At 38.1% G+C, this 9,709-nt stretch overlaps 1 long non-coding RNA gene across 1 annotated transcript; it reads right to left on the bottom strand.

Moving 5' to 3' along the window:
* Positions 1-289: 289 nt before the first annotated feature.
* LOC113090592 (uncharacterized) lies at positions 290-9,510 on the bottom strand. The gene is made up of 3 exons (XR_003287196.1): positions 9,385-9,510; positions 1,553-1,777; positions 290-777 (listed from the first exon to the last, which is right to left on the bottom strand). It is a non-coding gene; the product is annotated as an uncharacterized LOC113090592 (long non-coding RNA).
* Positions 9,511-9,709: the final 199 nt, after the last annotated feature.

Below are 9,709 nucleotides of genomic sequence, written 5' to 3' on the forward strand. Positions count from 1 at the left end.
TAAACTGAATAAATTACATTGAATAAATTATATGCATTTATATAATTACACTAATATAACAGTCATTTTTTTAAAGTAATTTATATTGTATTTCAAATTATTGCTTTGTGTTGTATTACATTTTATTGCATTTGAATGCCACAAAGAATCAGACTTGTCTTAATGCACAGATTCGGAGGAGAAATCTGTTTGTTTGCAGTCATCATGTGATTAGAGGATCGCACAAATTAATCGACATATTGGGGGAACGTAACACGCCGCTGGGGCAAATGAAAGGTCAACACATCCATAAATGGAAATGGAGATATTTTATTCACCATCAGACAAGAACAAGCCATATAATAATTTAAAATCTAGACAGAAAAACAGACACAAAAAGCTAATCGAAAAAAGTGCGGTGAAAACACCAACAAATAGCATCGACTTCCATAACCAGGCAAAAGAGAAATACAATCAGATTTACTTACTAGCTAAAATTTCTACATCCTGTGATGGTTTGAAGAGATAAAAATGAGCGAATGTTTTATTCTTTACACATCCAGTGTGGTCATGCCGGCGTGTGCGTGGTCGTGTTTCGATGGGTTAATAGTCCTCGTTTGTGCAGAAATGGCCTCCTCAGGTTCACTGGCGTCTGTCTGATATTATACACCATTCATATTTGGCATTATTTGGGGGAGGTTGTGAAGGGGCGGTCGCGTGAGACTGTACAGGTGCTGTTAGTGTCGAGCGAGGAGACTAAAGACACATGGGATCCACTGAGCAACAGATGTGTCCGTTCTGGAGAAGAGAGAAAAACACATCACACACTGGATACACAGTTAGAGGAATATATATATATACATATATATACCATAATAAATCACTGTTTGGGTATTTGAAGCATATTTTATATTTATAGATTTTATTGCTTTGCATTGCACTGCATTATTAATTTTTTTTATCTTTTTGCATTTCCGTTTTTATATTTTATTGCATTATTTTGCATTTCATTTGTACTTTTACTCCATTACATTTTTTTTTTTTTTTTTTTTGCATTGCATTGCATGTGATCACCACAACGAATAAGGCCAATTTAATCATCTGATCTAATTAAAATAGTGGATATAAATAAAATGTAAGTAATTGTGTATTTTTTTTTTTATGTTAAGGTATTATTGTTATTATTATTATTATAAACTGAATTCAGCGCTGGATTTTTTAAAGACTTTAATCATTAAAAAAAATAAATTCCAGGCCTGGAAATTAAAATTATGTCAACAAATAAATGTAAGCTAATCATGTATTAAAGTTCAATTAAAAGGTATTATTTATGTATTTATTATTAATTTGTGTACAAATTATTTTATAAATATATGCAAATAATTAATTTTGCATATGAACATTTGCCAAAAAACAAAACAAAAAAACAACCAATTGAATCATATCTTTGCTTCCCCATTTGTTTGTTCATTCATTGTTGTTCTTTGTCTGCATGTCGTGTGTGTGTGTTTCTCTGTTTTTTGTTGGTCTGTTTGTGTATTTGGTGGTCTGTGTGTTGGTGTGTTGTGATCACCTTGCACTGGCACAGTGTGCAGTCGGTGCCGTGTTTGACCCAGGACGAGCCGCTGAAGCGGGTGATGCCGTGCTCGTCCTCGCAGGTCTTGGTGATGTCGTTGCGGACAGCGTGAGCCTGGCACGGGTCCGAGACACAGCGTGGGCAGCACTCGCCCTCGGGCACCAGTGTGAAGTCACAGTCCACCGGCGGGCAGGACAGAGGCCAGCAGTCCACCTCACCTTGCTGAAGACCAGACCAAAACAGAGCTCTGTGTCAATCTACGCATTTTGTTGTTTTGAGCGGCACTTGTTTCGGTTCAACTTGTCAATACTCTGTGCTGTGATATATCGTCCTCCAAAATGAAACCAGTTATGAAACCAGAGATGCCATCGAGAGGTTTAAGACCTTATTTTCTGAGTCTGACATTCTTGGTGTTGTTGGTGGCTCTTGTGATGTAAATACAGCCTTTGATATATTCAGTTCTACATGCTCCTTTATCCTAAACTCTATTGCCCCGTTAAGGGCCAGGGGTAAGACTAAATCTGACCCTTGGTTAAACGAGGATACATGTGTTTTGAGACGAGCTTGTAGTTGGAAGAAGGATAAGATACAGGTGTCATACTCAATTTTACAGGATGCTTTAGTTACCTACCAGAATGCTGTAAAACTGCTAAATGAACTGCTGGGTTATCTCAAGGTAAATGGGATTTCTACAGTGTAGTTTAATACGATTAATTCTGTACTAAATCATTCCACCGCTGATTCTTCTCTTCCTGCTACGGCGTGTGATGTTTTTTTAAACTTCTTTGTTCAGAAAGTTATCAATATTAGAATGCAGACTGTGCCTGGTTCTTTTCATTCTCTATCTACTAGTTGCACATCTACGATATTTAATTAATTTTCTCCTCTTTCACTATAGTCTTTATCAAAGATAACTGGTCAGTTGAAACCTACAAATCGCTGCCCTGATATCATTCCATTAAAAATTATTAAACAGGCTTTTGAGATTATCAGCCCAAGCCTATAGACATTGATAAATAAAAGTCTCACAGCAGCCGTAGTTTCTGCAAATTTTAAACATTCCACTGTAGAGCCCAATTTTGCACATTTTATTATTAAATTGGAGTGTTTTATCAAACTACCGTCCCATTTCTAAAGTACTTTTCCTATCAATTACAGGCTTTTCTAGTTAAAAATGATGTCTTTGAACAGTTTCATCCTAGATTTAAAGCAAACCACAGCACAGAGATGGCCCAGCTCAAAGTATTAAATGACATTTTAACTTCCGTTGATTGGTGACTATGATTTTAACTTTACTAGATCTAAGGGTAGTATGTAATACTGTTGATCACAATATTATTTTTACTCACTTACTGTAGAAAAGACTATGGGTATTTGAGGCATGGCTCTTGAGTGGTTCACATACTTTCTTTCTAATAGGTCCTTTTCAGTTAATATCAGTTAGTCTTATTCTAAATCTGCTCCATTGAATTGTGGTGTTCCCCAGGGTTCAATCCTTGGTCCAATCTTGTTCTTACTTTATATGCTGCCCTTATGTTCTATTTTTAAAAGGCATGTAGTTTCTTTTCACTGTTTTGCTGATGATACTTAGCTGTATCTACCTTTATGGAAACAGGACAAGAGGACAATTACATCTCTATTAAATTGTCTGCATGAAGTTAAACTAAGAATGTCAGAAATCTTTTTTTTTTTTATGAAAGATAGAACAATGTAATTTGGTTCAGAAACTCTGAGTCTCAAGTCCTCTCTGATTTGTTGAACTTGGCTCCTTTCTGTAAATCAGTAGTTAAGAATCTTGGGGATCTGATTAATGTCTCTCTGAAAATTGATAAACAGATCAGCTCGTTGGTTAAGTCTTGTTTCTTTCAGTTGAGATTACTAGCTAAGGTAAAACGGTTTCTGTCATCTAGCAATGTTGAAAATCTTATTCATGCCTTTATTTATGTAAGTATGGACGACTGTAATTCTTTTTATGTGTGTGGAGCCAATAGTTATTAACTTGCTTCCAATTATTGCAGAATACTGCTGCTAGATAATGGATGAGAGTTCGTAAGCGCCATCAGATACTGTAACACCCATCTTAGCTCATTTAAATTGTCTTCCAGTTCAATACAGGATTGATTTTAAATTACTTATCTTAGTCTATAAAGTTGTACACAATCTGGCTCCCTCGTATTTATTTGATCTTTTACATTTACACAAACCTCAAAGGAGTCTAAGGTCATCAAACCAGATGATTCTAGACGTCCCTAGGACCAGATTAAACCAGGCATTAAAACCGTGATGACTGGGCATTTTCAGTGGTGGCCAAAAAAGCCTTGGAATAGCTTGCCTTTATATCTTAGACTTTTACATACATTCGGTTATTTAATTGTAGCCTTTGGCTCAACACATTAAATAAACAAAGCGGGTCTCGTTCTTTGTATTATGATGTTTATTTTACTTGTTTATTTATCTATTACTCCTTTTAATTCGTTGCTATTGTACAGTATATTGGTCATGGTCAACCTTGCGTTGTGTGCATGCCCAGTAGATGAATCTGTAATACCATCTAGCCTTAACCTAAACTTTTGATCAGCAGTTCATGTGTGCATTTCCTATATTTTCTTTAAAGAAATAAATCAGCTAAAGCTAACAAATTATCCAAATCCCAATGGCATTTCTTAACTCAACTGAAGAATGGATAAAGAAAAACATTTGCCAAATGCTTTTTAAAAAAGCGATTAAAAATGTGCATTTAAAATTATGTATTAATGTACTTGTTATTGTTTTATTAATCTGTTTTAAAACATGAATTAAACCATTTTAAATTTGTCTTTTTATTTATACATTTAAAAATTACATTTTTTATTTACTGTCTTATTAATCTACATTTAAAAACACAAATTAAATAAACAACTTTTAATATGTCTATTAATTTGTCCATTTAAAAAGTGATTTATCTCTATTTATGTGTGAATTATTAAATTGATTCTTCATTTTATTTTTAAGTGGCACTTCTGGTCCTCCATAGCACTCGTCTGAAGAGCTGCGCTGCTGCAGAGGTGAATTGTGGGAAAAGAGACGAGCAGGATAGGGTCACAACAACAAGATGCTTCTTCACAAACGTCCCTGATGAATGGAGATCTGAAACGATGAGCGTATGACTGGAGGAGGAGCAGAGCTGTTTCCAGAGAGACCCGCCATCCAGCTGAGTTTATTTACTGCTCTTTGATTATTATTGAGTTTGAGACGGTTGAAGATGCTAGGAAAGATACGAGGGGGTCAAACGAAAAATGCATTTTAACAGCGATGGATTGGAACTGTATACAGTTATTGGTGTAATAGTGCTCAAAAATGACTTCTGCAGTTGTTAAATGATTATTGGACTGGGTTTAACAAGAAAATATAATTCCAGTCTTTCTACTTTAAAAGTATGCATTAAATGCAACGTCTAAATTATGTTTAACTGAACGTGTAAGAATGCAAACAGGTTTTCTGTTAGGGGCAGGTTTAGGGTTAGGATTGGGTTAGGGCATAGAAAATATTGTTTGGAAAATCCCCACAATTCACAGAAACAAAGATGTGTTTGTGTTTCTATCTGTGAATGAGTGTGTGTGTGTGTGTGTGTGAGTGAGTGAGTGAGTGAGTGAGTGAGTGAGTGAGTGAGCGTGTGTTGTGTGTGTTAATGTTGGTTGTCTGAGACTTCAGGATAGAATGAATGCTGGTGTGTTTGGCTGCTGCTCTCCGGTATTTTATTTTATTTTCACTTTTTATTTTACTTTCTATTTTACATTGTACTGTCCTTGGAGCGAGGAGATCTCACCCGATGTCATCTGATTTTCATGGAGCATTATCCCATTGCCTCGAGGTCAGTAACTCCATCACAGGATCATGATTGTATCCCTGTCATTTGGTCGTCATATCGCCGCTCTTCCATCGTATCAAATGGAAAGAGTCGAAGCATCAATTCTGGATATATCACTTTGCTCGAATGCTCCTCTCCGCTCTCGGCAGTCAGCCTGTACTACTACTGCAAAGATGACCTTAGTGAATGCTAGGTCAATATCGAATAAATCTTTTATTCCAAATGACTTATTTACATCGCATTCATTAAACTTCTTATTTATTACTGAGAGTTGGTTAAAACATGGTGAATTGATGCCTCTTGTTGAGATTGCTCATCCAGACGTGTACTTTTCAGCTCTCCATGGGCCTCTGGCCATGGTGCTGGAGTTGGAACAATTATTAGAAGCTGTTTTTAATGTAAGACTGTGCCCACTGATACTTTCTCCAGTTTTGAAGTCCAGCTATTGAAGGTTGATGTATGTAGAGTTAGAAAATTCAAACACTGCAAATGTGTTTTCTGAACATTATTCTTTACATGCTACCAATGATATCCTTAATAAAACTGATACTGAAAGTTTGATTGAAGGATTTTATAAAGCTTGTTCTACATCTTTGGACACTGTTGCTCCTAACATAAAAGGGTAAAGGGTGTTGGCGAGCCATGGCTAAATGAAACCCTCTTAGACAAGAGTGTTGGAAAGCAGAGTGAATGACGTAAAAAGATAAGCTACACGTTTCCTGTGATATCTTAAATATAAGTCTCTCTAATTATCAAATAGCAATGAAACATGCTAAATTGAGTTATTTCTCTCAGTTAATTGCTGATAATGTGAACAGACTAAAGGTTTTGTTTGATATGACTGATTCTCTTTTAAACCCAACTATGAATTTATTATCTGAGGCCTCCTCAGAGCTTTGTGAGGATTTTTTAAAACTATTTTACTCAAAATAATTGATGCTATCAGATCCCCCATTGCTCCTTCTAAATCACTTCATTTGCAATTGCATTGTACCACAAGTTGTTTGTCTTCCTTTCAACCTGTTTTATCACATTAGATAGATGATATTGTCTCTACTGTGAAGTGTTCTGGTTCCAAGTTAGATATTATTCTTGGACGTCTTTGTAATGATGTTTTTCTGATTATTAGTCCTATTGTAACAGTTATAGTGAACAGCTCTTTAGCCAAAGGTGTTGTTCCAGCCAGTTTTAAACATGCAGTTGTGAAACCTCTGCTGAAAAAATATAATAATAATCTCGACCCAGCAACTAGCTGTAACTATCGGCCAATTTCTAAGTTGCCTTTAATCAGCAAACTTTTGGAGAAATCAGTGTTTTTACAGTTTTTGGATTCTTTTAGTGTTTTGAATAAGCTTCAGTCTGGTTTTATATCATAACACAGTAGTGAGTCAGCTCTATTGATAGTTACAAATGACATGCTGCTTTCTCTGGATTCAGGTCTTGTGTTGTGCTGGTATTGTTGGACCTGAGCAGGGCATTTGACACCACTGACCATAGCATTCTTCTGGATTGACTTGAATGTGTGATACTGTAGGTATTTGAGGCACTGCATTAAAGTGGTTTGCATCGTATCTTGAGAACAGGACTTTTTCTGTAAATTTAGATCATTATTTCTTAACCGTCTTTTGTGGAGTGCCTCAGGGATCCATTTTGGGACCTTTACTGTTTTCCCTTTGGACAGATTTTTCAAAAACAAAGTATTTCATATCATTGTAACGCAAATGATTCTCAGTTTTATCTACCAGTAAGACTTCATCTCTGCCGTTTCATTTGATGCATTATTGAAATGTGTACATGCTATTAAGACACGGAGGTCTAATAATTTCCTGCAGTTAAATGAGGATAAAACCAAGATTTTGATATTAGATTAGATATATTGCAAAGCTGAAGAATCTTCTTTCAAGGAAGGATATAGAAGATGTGATTCATGCACTTGTTACATCTCGACTGGATTCTTGTAACTCTCTTTATTCTGGTCTTCCTCAATCTTCAGTGTCACGATTGCAAGCTGTTCAAAATGCTGCGGCAAGACTTTTGTCTGGGTCTGAAAAGAGCAATCACATTTCTCCTGTTTTATCATCCCTTCATTGGCTTCCCGTAAAATTCAGGGTTGATTTTAAAATTCTTCTGTTTGTTTATAAGGCATTGTCTTGTTGTGCACAAGTCATATCTCTGAACTTCTTTTGCCATATTCTGCTGCTAGGGAACTCAGATCTTACTACTGTGTGTCGGTACAAATCAAAGGGTGATCTGCTTTTTCTGTGGCTGGCCCAAGCTTTGGAATGGTCTCCCCTATCATATGAATCTATATTTTGATTTTAAGTCTAGACTTAAATCTTATTTTTACTCTCTAGCGTTTGTATGGGTGTAGTTGTTGTTTTATTAGTAGATTTGTTTGATCACTATACAGCACTTTGCATCAGTTTACATTGTGTTTAAATCTTGCGTTGTGTTGTGTTTCCTGTGTTTGTGTGTTGTGTTGTGTTTTTTTTTTGTGTGTGTGTGTGTGTGTTTCCTGTGTGTGCGTGTGTGTGTGTGTTTCCTGAGTGTGTGTGTGTGTGTGTGTGTTGTGTTTCTTGAGTGTGTGTGTGTGTGTGTTGTGTTTCCTGAGTGTGGGTGTTTCCTGTGTGTGTGTGTTTCCTGTGTGTGTTTTGTGTTTCCTGTGTTTTGTGTGTGTGTGTTTCCTGTGTGTGTGTGTGTGTGTGTGTGTGTGTGTGTGTTTGTGTGTGTTCTGTTGTGATTCCTGAGTGTGTGTGTGTGTGTGTGTGTGTTGCGTTGTGTTTCCTGTGTGTGTGTGTGTGTGTGTATGTGTGTGTGTGTGTGTGTGTGTGTGTGTCTGGTGTGTGTGTGTGTGTGTGTTGTGTTTCCTGTGTGTGTGTGTGTTGCGTTGTGTTTCGTGTGTGTGTGTGTTGCGTTGTGTTTCGTGTGTGTGTGTGTGTGTGTGTGTGTGTTCTGTTGTGATTCCTGAGTGTGTGTGTGTGTGTTGCGTTGAGTTTCGTGTGTGTGTGTGTGTGTTGCGTTGTGCTTCGTGTGTGTGTGTGTGTTCTGTTGTGTTTTCCTGTGTGTGTGTTGTGTTTCCTGAGTGTGTGTGTGTGTGTGTGCGTGTGTTGTGTTTCCTGTGTGTGCGTGTGTGTGTGTGTTTCCTGAGTGTGTGTGTGTGTGTGTGTTGTGTTTCTTGAGTGTGTGTGTGTGTGTGTTGTGTTTCCTGAGTGTGGGTGTTTCCTGTTGTGTGTGTGTTTCCTGTGTGTGTTTTGTGTTTCCTGTGTTTGTGTTTCCTGTATGTGTGGTGTGTGTGTGTTTCCTGTGTGGGTGTGTATGTGTGTTTCCTGTGTGTGTGTGTGTGTGTGTGTGTGTGTTTGTGTGGTGTTCTGTTGTGATTCCTGAGTGTGTGTGGTGGTGTGTGTGTGTGTTGCGTTGTGTTCCTGTGTGTGTGTGTTGTGTATGTGTGTGTGTGTGTATGTGTGTGTGGTGTGTGTGTGTGTGTGTGTGTGTGTGTGTGTGTGTGTGTGTGTCTGTGTGTGTGTGTGTGTGTGTTGTGGTTTCCTGTGTGTGTGGTGTGTGTGTGTGTGTGTGTGTGTGTGTTGCGTTGGTTTTCGTGTGTTGTGTGTGTTGCGTTGTGTTTCGTGTGTGTGTGTGTGTGGGTGTGTTGCTGTTGTGAATTCCTGAGTGTGTGTGTGTGTGTGTGTGTGTGTGTTGCTGTTGAGTTTCGTGTGTGGTGTGTGTGTGCGTGTGCTTCGTTGTGTGTGTGTGTGTGTGTCTGTTGTGTTCCTGTGTGTGTGTGTGTTTGTGTTTCCTGAGTGGGGTGGTGTGTGTGTGTATGTGTGTTGGTGTGTGTGTGTGTGTGCGTGTGTTGTGTTTCCTGAGTGTGTGTGTGTTGTGTGTGTTGTGTTTCCTGTGTGTGTGTGTGTGTGTGTGTTGTGTTTCCTGTGTGTGTGTGTGTGTGTGTGTGTGTGTGTGTGTGTGTGTGTGTGTGTGCTCTCACCAGACACTGGCAGCGCTGGCAGTTGTCGATCCAGGTGTCTCCGCTGGAGTAGGTCAGCAGGCCGTTCTGATGCAGACACTGGGACGTGAGGCGGGGTCACACTCGGACAGAGAAACAGATCCAGCGTGGGGGGTCGCAGTCACACACCATCCGTCTGCACAGGACCGGCCGACTGCAGACACACGGTGAAAAAACCGCTTACACACACTGAACTACTGGAGGCCAGATGCTATTCATCTCATTAACCTCATACATAAAATAACTCAAACTATAGTAACTAGTTCTTTTGTTTTTACACAAACTGATGGTTAATAAATATGATTAA

Source organism: Carassius auratus, unplaced genomic scaffold (assembly GCF_003368295.1).
Source record: "Carassius auratus strain Wakin unplaced genomic scaffold, ASM336829v1 scaf_tig00056622, whole genome shotgun sequence".
NCBI classification, from domain to species: Eukaryota; Metazoa; Chordata; class Actinopteri; order Cypriniformes; family Cyprinidae; genus Carassius; species Carassius auratus.